The 16,228-nt window shown below is 35.6% G+C and overlaps 1 protein-coding gene across 1 annotated transcript in view; it reads left to right on the top strand.

Moving 5' to 3' along the window:
• The window catches only part of HNF4G (hepatocyte nuclear factor 4 gamma), a 127,082-nt gene that overhangs the window by 39,894 nt on the left and 70,960 nt on the right, over positions 1-16,228 (top strand). The window contains exon 2 of the mRNA XM_078441975.2: positions 8,100-8,313. The gene's annotated coding sequence lies outside the window, so the exon portion shown is untranslated. The remainder of the gene's footprint in view (positions 1-8,099; positions 8,314-16,228) is intronic.

Raw genomic sequence — 16,228 nt, forward strand, 5'->3', positions numbered from 1 at the left:
TTTGAGTGATTATGGTTTTCAGTGAGAATTCGCCTATTTGTGAGGCCCCCTGGGTGGTAATTAACTGGTGCAATGTTACAATACGTACACAGAAAGCTTAAGATGTTGCATCTGAGGAGAAAAATATACTTAAATACAGTGTGAACACAAAGAATTCCTGCCAAATGGCTGGTGTTTAAGTGGTTTGAAAGAGTTAATATAGTTCCCTACAGGCCTAGTTAATGAAGGAGTATCTATCCCTATATTGACAAGATGGACATGGTTTTCAAATATAGTCAATTTATGTGGGGAGACTGTGGTGACAGAAAATACCTATTTCCTTTAATTCAGTTTACCATTTAATCTATAAATGCAAACTATGTTAAAGGATACTTGAAAAAAATAAGCTTGAAAGTCAACCTTAACCTCCCAAGGACCAGCTGAAGGTGCTCAAAAGACAATAAAAGTAAAATTTCATTATACAGACTTCAAGTGGGTTTTTTAAAAAACACATAGCCTTTCCAACTAAAATGATGAATGCTGTCCTGATTCTAATTGACAAGTATCATATAAAAAAGAGTTCTTGCCTTCGTTCTTATCAAAACTGTGGGGATTTCCAATGATAGGACAATATTATGTGGGTGGAAACTTCTCAGAAGAATAGAGAACTTATCAGTATTTACTTAAGTTCTATTACATTCAGAGCCATAAAAGCAACTACACTCATAAATTTATAGCCAGTCAAGGATATTGCCTCTTCCCCAAAGAGGCTAGATATTAAAGGAGTACAGTGAATAAGCTCAAATCATGAAGTGGTTTCAATATTGGAAGAGTTTTCCTCCTTCATATTTCAACTTGTAGCCAATATGTTATGAAGAATCACTGGCTAGCTAACTTCGGGAGTTTGGAAGCAAAAGACAATCTTAACCATTTTTTTTCTTACAAATTTTGTTTTTCTTCTATTGTTAGTACTTAATAATAGCATTTACCCATTAATGAGCTCTAACCACAGATGAATGATCACCGCACTTGCTATTTACAATTTCAAAATGCAGATAAAGAAACAGAAATTCATAGAGGTTAAGAATCTTGCCCCACATCACAGCAGAGACAAGACTTAAGCCCAGATCCTTCTGATTCTGAAACTATTTCTGCATTAGCTTCATATGTGTGTTGTAACAAATTACCACAAACTGAGTGGCTTGAGATAACATTTATTATTATACGTGTTATTATTTTACAGCACAAGAAGTTCCAAGGGGTCTCTCTGGGCTAAATTTAAGATGTCAGGAGGGCTGCATTCCTCTGGAGACTCTGGTGGAGAATCCATTTCCTTGCTTTTCCAGCTTCTTGAGTCTTCCTCCACTCCTTGGCTCGTGGCCCCCTCTTCCATCTTCCACCTTCAAAGCTAACAATCCCATTCTAACATCTGTTTCTGTCACCACAGCTCCTTTTCTGATTCTTCTGACTCCTCGTTCCATCTTTTTAACATACCCTTGTGATTCCATTGGGCCCACCTGGCTTAGTCAGGATTCTCACCCTGTTTTAAGAGCCTCATCTTCATCACATCTTCAAAGTCACTTGCCATGTAAAGTAACATATTTAGAGCTTCCGAGGACATTTTTGGAAGGCCATTACTCTGCTTACCACAGAAACTAAGGAAGATCTAGGTAAACATAGTACAATTGTGTGTGTATTTTAAGATTAGTATTTTGATATTATAATTTAGTAGACTAAAATGATCATCGGTAGGATTAACGATCACTAAAATGATTATAGTAGCCTAATATAATAGTAGTTTTGGATCCAGAATACTCCTTACTCCATCATTTACTAACCTCAGATAAATCTCTTAGTGCTATTGCTTTAGAGTTGATATGATGGTAAAATTATGCCAAATTTTAGTCCTGAGAACAGAGACATATTTAAACACTTCACTGGTAGGTGTTGAATAAATGCTTATTTCTTCTCCCCTATTTCTAGAAAATAAAAAAGAGAATACAGGTAAAATGGTACATGCTACGTGTAAATATCATAAGTACTGAATGATAATAAATATGCAAAAACTGTTTATTTTCTAAATATGTTTAACATTCTGCATTAAATATATTAAATTTGGGCATTTGAATTAATTCATTAGCCTGGTGATGGCTTTTTCTCATTCCATTTTAGGTTCTTAATTTTTAAGGTGAAGGTTTATTATTATTTGTTGCTATTATAAGTGTGCAGCTAGTAGTATTATGGGACATGAATTCTGAATCATTCTTTTAAAAATCTTTTTTTTTTAATTAATCACAATCCCATGTTACAGGATGGTTATAATAAAAAGTACTCTCTCTACCTTGTCATTCCTTCACTCTCATCAAATTCTCAGGGCAACTCATAACTGTTGTTTTTTAATTCCTTCCTGTTGCAATGCTACTCTATAAATGGTGATCACACGCTTGTCAACTTTAAAGCAGAATCATCGACTCCTGCTCTGATAGTTGAGGATCTGTCCCCCTTAACTTACCCATCTTTCCTCGCCCTTCCTTTCAATGTTGAACATTTTTATTTTTCATTTTGTTCTTTTGCTGATTACTTTTATCACTTGAAATAATGTTGTTAAGAATTCTCTTTTTTTTTTTAAACAAGTCTATACTTTTAATTTTTTAAGACAAGTTATTATTACTTCTGCTAATTTCCTCAACTTTTCCTTTCTCCTGTGGCTTACTTTTGGTCAGCTAAACTTTTATGTTGTCAAGCTTACTTATATTTATATTTTTTTCTATAACCATCACCAAGTCTTCCTTTTTTTTAATCTATTGCCTCTAAAAGTTGGAAACAGGTAAACAATATGGACAGTCCAGAAGCATGTCTAATGTGCAGTGTGCTCTTCTACAGGGATATAGGTTCACCCCCAGAAACCTAGGAAATGCTTGGGAAAAATTGTTATGTGTTCAAATGGAGTCTCGTTCTTTCTGTTTAATATTTAACTCAATTGCTTGAAATTATTCCAAATTTACATCTGCTTTATGTCTGGGCTTTGATTTTTTTCAGACAAGTTTGTTTTTAACCCTGAAATTTCAAATTCGGTTTCTTTCTGTTTTCTCCTCTAAATTTGCTGTTACCTTATCCTCAATTTTTTTTAATACTCAAAGTCTTAGGTTGTCTCAGATTTTCTCCCCCCCTCCAAAACTTCCCTTGTGGGGCTCTGCATGTTTTTGAAAATCTTAGGATGCACTGTGTTACAAAATTTCAAAAGGATATGAGTGTGGGCCTTTTTTCATTCTTTGTCTTGACATCCCCATGGTCCTGTTCAATTTCGAAATCTTATATTTTGCTTTAGTTTGGGGACATTTTCTAGTGTTGGTTTGTTTTTTTAAATGATTTTTTTCTTTCCTATTTCTTTGTTTTCATTTTCTTATTTTTGTTTCATTTTCTTATTTTGTTGGACCTCCCAGATTAGTTTTGTCTCCTGACTTTTATTTCATATTTTCATTCTCTTTTTGCGTTTATTTTTTATGTAAGAAGTATTTTTATTGTTTACTTTTTAGGCTTCTGATGCATTTTGCATTTTGGTTATTATATGTTTAATCTCTAAGATCTCTTTTTAGTTCTATAATTATTTCCATTATTTATTTTAATATTTTTAAATATACATGCATAAAAGCAAATAAAATAGTGTCTTCAAGATTGTCTTGGATATTCTTATTCTTTTGTTTAGAATGAGCTTAGTAATATTCACTACAAATCATGCATGAATTTCCATTGATATACTATAACTTTACTGATAAATTTGCAGAGTTGAAAACCTTGATTTATAGAGTCATCTATCGATACCATCTTCAACTTTGGGGTCTTCTGCACCAAAGCATTATATATATATTTTGCAAATATATTATGCCTTGGGGCACCTGTGTGGCTCAGTCGGTTAGGCCTCTGACTTTCGCTCAGGTCATGATCTCGCGGTTCGTGGGTTTGAGTCCCACGTCGGGCTCTGTGCTGACAGCTCGGAGCCTGGAACCTGCTTTGGATTCTGTGTCTCCTGTCTTTGCCCCTCCTTTGTTCGTGCTGTCTCTCCCTATCAAAAAAATAAATAAATAAGCATTAAAAAATTAAAAAAAAAAAAACCCACCAAGTACATTATGCTTGTATAGCAAACCATAGTCTTAAGGGAAAAAACACACACCTCTGTTTCCTTTACTCGGAGGTAAGGGAAAACCTGTTGTAGTCAGCTGTTGCTACAGTAATGCTGCAGAACAACAACAACAACAAGCCATAAAATGCTTAGTGTCTTACTGTTACTTTATTTATTTTCATAGTCTCAAGGGTGTAATAGGGCTGATCTAAGCGAGGCTCCTTAGGATTAGGCTGTACTGCAGGCTTCTGACTACATTTCCGGTATGAGGTGCAGTTGAAGGAGCAGTAGATCGAGTGGCATATTCTTTTTGTGACAGATCACAGGTACACAAGAGAGCAAGCCAAGCCATGCAAACAATTAAAGCTTCTGTTACATCATGTCCACTGACATTCTATTAGTCAAAGCAATTTCGTGGCCAAGCTCAACATTACTGCGATAGGGAAGTATATTCCACCCACAGTGCAGGCACTGTAAAATTACTTAGCACAGGATGTGGATGTCTAAACCTAGTGAGAGAAGCTGAATGATGGGGACAATAACCCAGTTCATATCAGAAGGGAAGTATATGAATATAAGTATGAGTATTCTTGATGTGTATGATTTTTTGTTTGGCCATTATTAGAAACTTCAAACTTTTTAAAAACATTTTTATTTAAGAAAATTGTTTCTTTAATTTTTTTTTAATGCTTACTCATTTTTGAGAGACAGAGAGAGACAGAGCATGAGCAGGGGAGGAGCAAAGAGAGGGGGAGACACAGAATCCAAAGTAGACTACTGAACTGTCAGCACAGAGCCTGAAAGTAGGGCTCAAACCCAGGAACCATGAGATCATGACCTGAGGCGAAGTCCGACCCTTAATCAACTGAACCATCCAGGCACCCAAGCTTTTTTGTTTTTTGTTTTGTTTTGTTTTGTTTTTAAAGAATTTCACTTATAAGATTAAAAACATGGGGTGCTGGGGTGGCTCAGTTGGTGAAGCATTCGACTCTTGATTTCAGCTCAGGTCATGATCTCTTGGTCCATGAGTTCCAGGCCCACATCAGGCTCCATGTTGACAGTGTGGGCCTGTTTGGGATCCTCTCTCTCTCCCTCTCTGCCTTTCCCTGCTCCCTCTCTCTCTCTCACTCGCTCTGTCTCTTTCATAAATAAATACATAAATAAACATTAAAAAAAGATTAAAAGCGTTACTTACTTGCTAGTGATATATAATTAGTTACTTTACTGTAATGGTGATGAAAATCAGAGGAGAAAGGACCTCAGTCTTTCTCTTGGATAGAAGACCTGTGTTCAGACTGTCCAGTGAATAATCCTCAGTATGCACCAGTGATTTCATTAACTCTTCATTTGCCCTAATCCTGCTCTCTCTGAGTTATCCGTTGGTTTTTCTTTCTTCTCACCCCTCTCTGCACTTGGTGGACAGGTCCTGTCAGTTCCAACTCAATGGACTTTTCAAACCTACTGACTCAGTTTTTATTCCATTAGGAGTTTTCATCCTCAACCAAGAGTTTTACCTCACAGACTTTTGGAGTCAGAAACATCTTAGAAAAGAGAAATCTGAGAGTGTCCCATGTTTAGAGGCCCCAACTGCTAGAGCCCTGGCTTCCCATTGACTACAGGATAAAATCCAGATGTCGTTAGGTTGGCATCTAAAGCCCTTGACAGCTTGGTCTCCTTATTTTTCTCTCCTGAGGAGCATTCAGTTTCCCACATTTCTTCCTCATCCATCACTCGAACTGTATGGAAAGCTGACTTTAAAACTTTTTCTTCTTCTAGATGATTCTCTCAGTACTACAGCTATCATCCACTGTCTTCTACACTGTCATTGACCATCCAGAGACAGTTCAGAAGTCATTTTTGCTCCCAGGGTTTGCCTTACTCTCAGTCAGTGGTCTTCTTCTGGGATTTTTACAGCATTCTCCTAGACATTCGTTAAAGAATTTCTCTCTTGAACCCTTTACTTTTGATTATAAGTGTACCAAAAAAATTCTTCCAAAAACCAGAAAGCAGAAAATAAAGTCTAATAATCACTGTTCTCCTCTGCTTAAGAGAATGCAGTTAATGTTTTGGTACTGTTTGGTTTTAAAGGTCAGTTTACTTCATTTAACAACATGGCAGAGGCATTTTTTTCAGTGACATCCCATTGTAAAAATTAACTTAGCTGTTTCTCTCTCACGCTAGATTGCTCATTCCTCCAAGGAGCATCTATTCTCAGTTTATGCCTTCTTTCCAGTGAACAGTGCAACGTCTGGCAGATAGGAAGCATTTAATAATAGTTTTGTGAATGTTAAATGAAATGGGACAATGTTTCTAAGCCCAAATACCTCAGTGAATCTAAAGAAGTTTAACTGTAGTCAATGACAGATTCCAAAAGTTGTAGTGTTTACTAATGTCAGGATATATTGTTATGTTAAATATCATTTTTTTGGAACGCTGGCACTGTGGCAAGGCAATAATTATGTTGTAATTGTTCGTTAATCCAGTTTCTGGGTTTTGACCTTTGGAAGTGATTTGCCATAAGGAATTCAGTCACATAAGGCTTTAATATTGATCAAATAATGCTGCAGCTTTAATGCTGGTAAAAGATACAAGGGGTTAAATCATTCTGGTCTTTTTAAAAGACATGTAACTCTTTTGTCTGATCTCCTTATGGTCCTTGTCACAACTGTATGGCTTTTAATCACTCATACATTCAGTGAGTTACTGCTCTGCTGGAGCCTTAATAATGTTCTAGTTTGTTTGGATGATCTTCCTGATAAGGTCCTGACAATCTCTCAGTATAATGGGAAGACAATCAAAATAAAAAATGTTCTAAGAGTTCAGGTAGTAGAGCATGCTATTATTTTTCACATGGTACAAGGATATTAAAATACTGACTTCCATGCTTTTGATTGAGTTTGTGATGAAATTCAAGAAAAATTGAAAATTTGAATTATTCTGCTGCTGGTAGGGATTGTATATCATGAACAGAAAGCAGGCATATATAACCAACTGTTGTATCATAATCTCAAGAGTGTCAGATCGTCCTTGTTTTTTAGGAGTTTCTGTAGTATATCTAAGCAATTAATTCATTATATAGCTCTTTTATATTTGCAATTACCACATGGAATTTTACAAAAACATAAAATGTCAATGTCAGTGCACACTGTTTGAATAATTAATAATAATAGCTGATATTGATTATTTAAGATTTTTCAAGGTGCTTTCCATGATCTCATTTTCATTATCTCATTTAACTCACTAGCCCTCTTAAGTAAGCAGTGGAATTGTTATAATTCTCCACTTGTGCCATCCATTCTGCCTCCTTCCCTCTTCCTGTTTCCTTATTTTTCTTTCTTTCTTTTAAAGGAGAAAATTTGGTGTATGGAAAGAGCACAGAATATGAATTCAGGTATTGTGCTCCATGCTTGCTCCCATTGAATTATTTTACCATTGGGCAGATCACTTTCATTTCTTAGAACCTTGGTTTCCTAACTGGCAAAATAAGAATAATGCAGAACTATATTCCTCAAAGTTGTGAGGATTAAGGTGAAATATAGGAAAAGCAAAAAAAAACAAAAAAATAAAAATAAAAATAAAGGGCATATGTAATGTCCTTGTTAGTTTCTTTTAAGGGCAGCTTGGGATAATGGAAAGAGAATATTTTGGCCTCACTGCTTCTTAATTATAGTACCTGATCAAGTATCCAACCTTCCTGAGCTTCATTTTTCTCATGTGTAAAATGAGCCTAATAATTCCTATCTTGTGAAGTTTTTAAATAGAAAAAATAAAGTAACATATATACTGTTCCTAGCAATTTTTGAAACCCAGTAGTGTATAAACTCTATTAGAAGTATTTTGTCTTCTTTCCTGCCTCTTTCCTACCTCATTTCCTCCTACCTTATTCTTCTTCCCCCACCTCAACTTGTATGGCAGAGAAGGTAGAGCACACGATTGCAAACTCTGGAGATTTAATAATTAAAACGTTTTAAACACTGAGACCTGTCTTTTTTCCAAACAGAATTGTAAGCTGCAATTGAGAAAGGAGAAGGGGATCCAAGCCCTGATGTCCCTTTTTTGAGTGCTTCTTCTCATGCTTTGGAACCTGCATTGAATCCTGAAAACTTTTTGCAGTAGAATTTGAAAACCACTGACCTAGCCCAACCCCCTCATTTTACAGATGAAGAAACTGAACTTGAGAGAAGTTGAGTGACTGGCCCACCGTTGCAAAGCTGGTAAGTGGTGCACTAAGACTAGAACTCATTGTGTTCTTACTTTACCCCATTGTTCCCCCTACTAAATGAAGGTACAGAGTGCAAATATGTGTAATTAAGATTCCTTTCTTAAGTGGCCTGGGTGGCTCAGTCAGTTAAGCATCTGACTCTTATTCTTGGCTTAGGTTCTGATCTCGGGGTTATGAGTTAGAACCCCATATTGGGCTCCACACTGGGCCTGAAGCCTACTTTAAGAAAAAAAAAAGGGAAAAAAGGGATTCCTCTCTTGAAGGAAATTATAGTTTATTTGTGGAGGTACGATTTAGATTAAAAAGATGAAGAAATGTAAAGTAGCATGATGTAGCTATGAAATGGATAAATTAGGTAAATATTTTAAGAAGAGAGGAGCATGGATGATCATTGTCTTTTGGGATGGACTCTACAAACTCCATGAGGGCAGGGATTTGTTTGCTTATATTTTAATCCCAGTGCTGACAGAAATGCATGACTTCCAACAGGGCATTATTACTTATTCTTTTAAATTTTGTTTTTAACATTTGTTTTTGAAGGAGAGAGAGACAGAGCGTGAGGTGTGGGGGGGGGGGGGCGGGCAGAGAGAGAGGGAGGCACAGAATCCGAAGCAGGCTGCAGGCTCTGAGCCAACAGCACAGAGCCCGATGCGGGGCTTGAACCCACGAACCGTGAGATCATGATCTAGGCCGAAGTCGAACGCTTAACCAACTGAGCCACCCAGGCACCCCTATTACTTGTTCTTTTGAATGAAATGAATGATGGCATAATGAAGTACATAACTGAATCAAATTTAGAAAAAGGTTAGGGTTGTAGATAATCTACATCAGGGTGTTCAAACTGTGGGTTGCTCTTTATTACTGGGTAAAGAAGTAAGTTCAGTGGATCGTGATTTACATGTAAAAAGTTACAGAGTGTCATTATGTCAAGAAATTTTTTGGATTTATATGTGATACTGACATACGTATGTTTAATTGTGTGTATACTTGGTCACAATTTTATGTCTCACTTTAGGTCATGGTTAAAAATGTTCGAAAAATGCTGTTTTAGACAAAGGGAATACTAAAATTTGAGGCAGGCATGTAATGTTTTGTGGAAGAATAGTGACTTTAAGAGTTTTGTTAAATCAGAGGTGAAAAGAATAGTGAAATGAAATAAAATTTATCCAGAGGAAGAGGAATCAGTTTGTTTCTGTGGCTGCCTTCCACTATCACCACGCTTCGCACTAAAAGGATTTAACCAAACTACGCTTTAGAAAGATTAATTCATCAGGAAGAGTGAATGTGATTGGAATTGGCGAGACCAGAGAGAAAACTATGTAAAAGAGGTATCACAGGATGAGGATTTGTGGCCTCGACTGGTGACAGCTAGTAGAGAAAAAGTTTCTTAGCATGACTGTGGTAGAGTGAGGTTTAAAAAAGTGAGTGGGTGATGTTGACATGGAGCCCAAATAGCAAACAATTTCTTAGAACTGAGGGGGTAAGATTAAAGAAAAAGAGTAGGACAGTAGAGTCAAGACAAGATTTTTGTTAAGATGGGAAGAAGGTGAGAATCTCTGTGGTCAAGTAGGGAGACTCAATAGAGAATGCTCCTAGACATGACTAAAAATGTGTCTAGAGAAGACATCAAGATTCTAGCTAAAGAGAATATATTGAAAGGAGGAGAAGTCCCTTGTTCTAAAATACCAGAGAGGGGTGCCTGGGTGGCTCAGTCTGTTGAGCCTCTGCTTTTTTATTTCTGCTCTGTTCATGATCTCAAGGTTCATGAGTTCGAGCCCCACATGGGCCTCTGCACTGACCATATGGAACCTGCTTGGGATTTTTTCTCTCTGCCCCTCCTTGCTCCTGCTCTCTCTCTCTTTCTCTCTCTCTCTGAAAGTAAATAAATAAACTTAAAAAAATAAAAATAAATAAACATTGCTTTCTGTAAATTGAAGGTTGACCAGGGACAACTATTTTAATCAAGGATATGGCATTGCTTTACTAATTTTTTTTGTTACTAATAAGAGATATTTTTAAGTGTGTAAAAACATTTTATTTGTCATGTAAGAAACATATGCTTTATTCACCCTAAATTTGTCTAAGACACTACTGTCACTTGAGAGATTACATAGTTTTGAGCATTCTCCATATTATGGGTAAGTTAGGAAGTTAGAAAGAAGGTGAGTACTGTATGAAAATTTTGGATTCCCTGTCCTTAAAAACTACTTAAAATGAATTTGATAATGATAAAACAAGTTCAGAAACCTAGAAATGTAATTACAGAGGGTTATAATATATTCATATTAGTTGAACCTTTCTTTCTGGCTTGGGTTTATCTGCCATTCATAGGAAATTTAGAGACTTCAAATTATAACTAATTATAATTTAAATAGAAAGCCATTGCTTGGCTGATTTATTTAGTAAAGGAAACTAAATAATACTGCTTTGTTGTTTACTAAAGGAAAGATATGATGGCATTATAGATGTCCCATAAATGTGTGTCTGTGAGTTTACATAATTAGAGAGAGAGAGAGAGAGAGAGAGAGGGAGTGTGTGTAATGAAACTGTCTCTAGGCATGGTCAGGTACAAAGGTCCATCACTTAAGTCTCAGAACTAAATAAACATGTGAGGTTATGATTATTTTATTGAGCTTTCTTATTTTATGAGCCACTAATGGCCCTTGGATCAGTTATTTTCATGAGCACTGGCAACCTACAGCTTCAGTGAAGCTTTATTTATTTATTGTTTTTATTTTAAAGTGCCAAGAAGAAAATGCCCAGTTCCCCGTCTTATTTTTCATTTACGATAAACCATAGAAATAAAATTTTTTTTTATTACAGAGAAAGAACTAAAATATATGTTAAGTGTTTATAACTGGCAATTTGCTTACAACTTTCTAATTTACTTTCAATTTCCAATGCAATTAGTTGAACTTCTGAGTTTGAGTATATGTACTGTTATCAACTTTAACGTCAGGCTCACTTATGTTGCTTTTTACACTTGTTAGGCTGAACATGCTGGCAAAATTAACAGGGTTATGTGGTTGAGCATTTGTGAGGAAATGCTGTGTAATGAAACACAATATTTTAAAATTTATTTTGTTCTTGCATCTACTGTAGTGTATTCATGTAATTTATATGTATTCATGTAATTTATTCATGTCATTGTTTTGAGAATTCCTTTCTATGTAACCTTCTGTGGGAACTTGCAGGCAGAAACAGGGTCTAGAGAGAGCTCTGCATCCCACTTAGTCTTTCCAAATTTGCCAACCAGGTAAGTCCCTCACCATTCTAGGGGTGGGTTAATAAATCAATTTTACAGATTGCACTTCTCCTAGACGTGGTCAGGTAAAATAGAGGCATTTGCCAAGTAAGATTCAAGTATCTTAAATATTTTTTTGTTTTTAGATTATCCTAAAACGAAAAAGGAAACTATTTGACTTGATATGTGCATGTGTTCCCTGTAGCCAAAGCCTACCGTTAAATTTTGAAAGGATTCTTAGGTTAATTTTTTAAATCATGGACTTTTAGCATTAAAATATTTATTAAAATCACACTATGGAGAATGAGAAGTATTATCAGCTGAATCTGGTATATTTAGAATTAAATCCTTCAAGTTTCTTTATATGTATAGAAGTTGAAGAACAGTTGGTTTCTGGTGACCAAATTTGGAGTGTAAGGGCAAAGGGTATCTAATCAGAAGAGAAATACCTATTTTTCTAAGTATATAAATATTCTAAATAGGATTTATGTCCAAGTCAAATAAAACCAAAATCTAGGGTTTGTTATTCTGCTAACCCTTAGAATTTCTTTGTATTTCTTGTTATTCTACTAACCCAAAGAATTTCTTTGTATTACTATTTGCACCATTATAAAAATTACTAAAACAAATTCTCATGATTCATGACCTTACATAAATTCAAATGATCTTGAAATTCCAATGATTCTGGGGATAGAAGATAAAGACCTTATAAGGGAATTCCTGGATATGAGAGCTCTAGTAATATTTCCACAGGAATTTCTAAGGTTCTAAAACTTGTTTAGATTCCAAAATCCAAGTCTTGTAGAGTGGATTTTATAACAAATATTTTTCTTTCTGTAAAGATGGTAAAATTTATAGCAAGGTAAGAGCTAGATGTTGAGTGTGGGAACAGAGTAGCTAATGAGCCCACTCTAAAAACTAAATAAAGTGGCTTGTTCAGACTCTGGAGTCCCTAGATGAGACAGTGACCCCTGAAAATGCATTCGGTATCAGGTACGTTTAGGTTAGAATCTTGTCCTTGTCAGTGGTGCGTGTCCCTGCTCAAGTTCCTGAACCGTTTTGAGTGTCAGTTTTGTCATTTATAAAACCGGGACAGTAACACATCTCAGTGTAAAATCTGGTTAGGATTAAATGAGAAAAGGGCCTCCTAAAATGCCTGGCTCAGAACTGACCCCTCCTATCTGTTAAGCACAGTACCCGCCTTTCAAATGCAACTCTCTGAATTGCCCTGCCCAAGCTCCAACCCTTTTTAAGAGATAGATTGGCTTCTTAGATTATTCTCCTCGTTTTGCTCATGAATGAAGGCAAATGATTGTTTTACTTAAAGAAATAGAAATGATTGCCTTTAACAGCTGCTGACATATACACTAAAAAAGCTGGAGGTGGGGGTGGGGGGGGGGTGGCACTGTATTTCCTGCAAGTTAAACTTTTTCTTTCTTGCATATCTTAAGAATTTTAAAATCTGCATGTTTTTTTGTTTAGTTTTATAATCCATATAGACTATCTGGATTTTCTTCTACCTTTGAAAAAAGAAATTTGTGAATCTTTCATTTGTTTATCGTTTAGGACTAATAATAACACATTGAGTATTTTACAAATGTCAGTTACAATACTAAGCGATTCACTGTATTAACATACTTTTTCCTCAGTTACATATGAGATATTATTTCATTTTTACACGTAAGGAAATTGAGGCAAAAGGAATTTAGGTACATTTCCCTGAGGTCACATAATTAATAAGGGGTAGAGCTGGGATTTGAACTTTCAGAGATTGTCTTTAGAGCCATATGCTTATCATGGCACAGTAAATAATAAGACATAAAGTCAGTCTGGAAAATAATACCAGGCTATGTCATTAATGAGGTTCTGTCACTTGTTTTTAATGTTTTTTGGTGTGTGTGTGTGTGTGTGTGTGTGTGTGTATTGTGTAAAGAAATTGTCATGCTGTGTATAAGTATTATTTGCTGAATGAATGTTTTGTTTATTAGAAACTGGATAACAAGAGGGAATATAACAAATGTAATGGATGTGGACATGAAGGAGCACTTTACCATAAGCTGAAAGAATTTGAAAAATGTATTTTTTGAATCCCTGATGTTTAAATATTTTTTGGTGTTTGGGTAAGAATTTTCTTACTGAAAACAAATTCTGTGCAATTTAAGAACAATGTAATTTTTATTGAATGCGTGCTTACTCGCCTTATAGCTCATATTTGACTTATTTATGTTATATATAAGGGACTCATTTTATTAATCAGAATAATTTTATTTTTTATTATTTTTCTAATTTTTAAAAATATTTTATTTATTTTTGAGACAGAGAGAGACAGAGCATGAACAAGGGAGGGGCAGAGAGAGAGGGAGACAGAATCTGAAGCAGGCTCCAGGCTCTGAGCTGTCAGCACAGAGCCCAGTGCAAGGTTTGAACCCACGAATCGTGGGATCATGATCTGAGCTGAGATGGACGCTTAACCAATTGAGCCACCCAGGAACCCCAATCAAAATATTTTAGAAGCTTATCAATAATTAATACCACAAAGCCTTAATAGGTAAACTAGAAAATATGTAATGTGCAGTGAATTAAATCTGAACTTGGGCAAAATAACCTTCATTTCTTTGAGCAGGACACAAATTGATCGCCCATGTTGGAAGTGTCCAAGAGAGCAAAGCTGGAAACTCTGGCAGAATCCTACGATATGACTGCGCTTTAATGTCCAGCTACAGGTCTTCTAGGGGATTTTCAGTTTTACATTAAAAAAAAAGTTGTTCATCAGGGAAATTAAGAGTGAACAATAAAGATCACATTTAAAATAAAACAAAATTCGGCTGGAGGTTAAGAAACGGTTCACCACTGTTATTTTTCTTCATATCGAAGTATGGTATCTGAGTAGTATTTTACCTTATTTCTCGAACCTTGCCTGAAAATTGCTTAGCTAATCCGTAGTGCTATACATGGATAGCAGAGTAAGGAGAGTAAGTAAAGGACTCTTGGTCTCCAATTCTAATAATGACCTTGAGTGAGTAGCGTCATTTCTCTGGGTCTCATTTTCTCCTCAGAGGATAGAATTAGGTTGTTAGTTTTCAAACAGTGCTCTGCCAAGTCTAACAGATCTGAAGTGCTTTAGTTTCCCACACAAGTCTGTCTTTGATATTTTACCTATTGGTTGCACGCTTGATATTTGTTTAGAAGATACTTCCATAAGTAAAGATTTGAAAAGCTCCTGGACTAGATTACATCTGGAATTCCTTCCACCTTTGACGTTTTATTATCCATTTCTTCCTTTCTAATCCCTGTGCTAGAATCAGACACACAAATTACCACTGCTTTATACTCCAGCCTTTTCATGAAATGCCCATTTACCCCATTTTTACCAGTTCTACTTCTTTTTTCAAGGTCCGACTCTATGGCCGTCTCTAATGAATAGCCTTAACAAGCCAAGAAAAAACTCTCATTCTTTGGAATTTTAGTGAAGTATTTTAGTATCTTTTTTTATGAGGCACTCACCTGGTCTTCATTCTATCATGGTTATTATGTATTTGAAGAGTCGCTGTCTCTAATTCCTGTAGGGGCTAGCAAGAGTATCAGGATGAATAAAAGATAATGATGGGATGATAGCACACTCCCTGGAGAGCACGTGTGTCACCAGGAGGGGTCAGAGCCTTAATGGGCTTCCTGGAGAGTGTCCACAGGGAAATTTAAGATCAATATTACCAAATTGTGTTTCAAAAAAAATTTTAAAAAAATAAAGAAGTACACTCAAATGTCTTATGAAAGTTTTAACTTTTTGAAATGTACACAAAAAATAAATAAATAAAAACCAAATAATGCCAGAACAACAAAAAAATATGTGATGACCGCTTATGTATACCTCTGGACTGAGCATGCATGTGTGTCTTCCTTCCCTAACATGAACGCAATCCATTTACCTGTATCTTTGTTCACCAAAATTTAGTGAATCCTATTGGAAATGGTCAATTTCCAATAGAAATGGCCTTTCTATATAGGCTGGAGTAAAATCATCATAGTGTAAGCTTGACTGTCAAGAGCAATATGACAATGTCCTCAAAATGATAAAATTGGAAGTAGGTCATCTTCAAAGGTAAAATCTTTTGCTCTTAACTCCAGTGTCCCCTACCTGATGCTTTGCAGTATAATGTAAATACCTTCCAGAACCAGAAGGACATTAAAGAACATTTCACAGTTTTACTGCAGTTAAGCAGAGGCAGATGGATTGGCCAGTTGCCTAGAAGAAAAAAATCTCATCTGAAAATTTAGGTGGGTTTTAATGCAACCTCCTTCGGTTCATCTAAAGGAGATAATTTCTAATTAGAGCTTGTTTTTCTTTTTGTTGCTTTTCTTCAGCACCTTTGGTACTCACTAAATACCCCAGAATGCCAGAATGCTGACGAGTTTGTATTCTTTTAAATGTTGATCTGCTGGTGATCACATTTACTTATTCTCATCAAAAACAGTTTTAATTTTAGACTATCCAAACAAAATTTTAAGCACTCATATTTTCATTCTCTATATAACAGTGACAGTGTTTATATCAGATTCACACTATTGTTTCCTATTTGAAGTAATCCCCAATTAAGTTTCCATATTCTAGTTAAAGTTTTAATCTAATCCTTTATTCTGTTTATGACTAAATAACAGAGTATTC

This window comes from Panthera onca, chromosome F2 (genome assembly GCF_046562875.1).
Source record: "Panthera onca isolate mPanOnc1 chromosome F2, mPanOnc1 haplotype 2, whole genome shotgun sequence".
NCBI lineage: Eukaryota > Metazoa > Chordata > Mammalia > Carnivora > Felidae > Panthera > Panthera onca.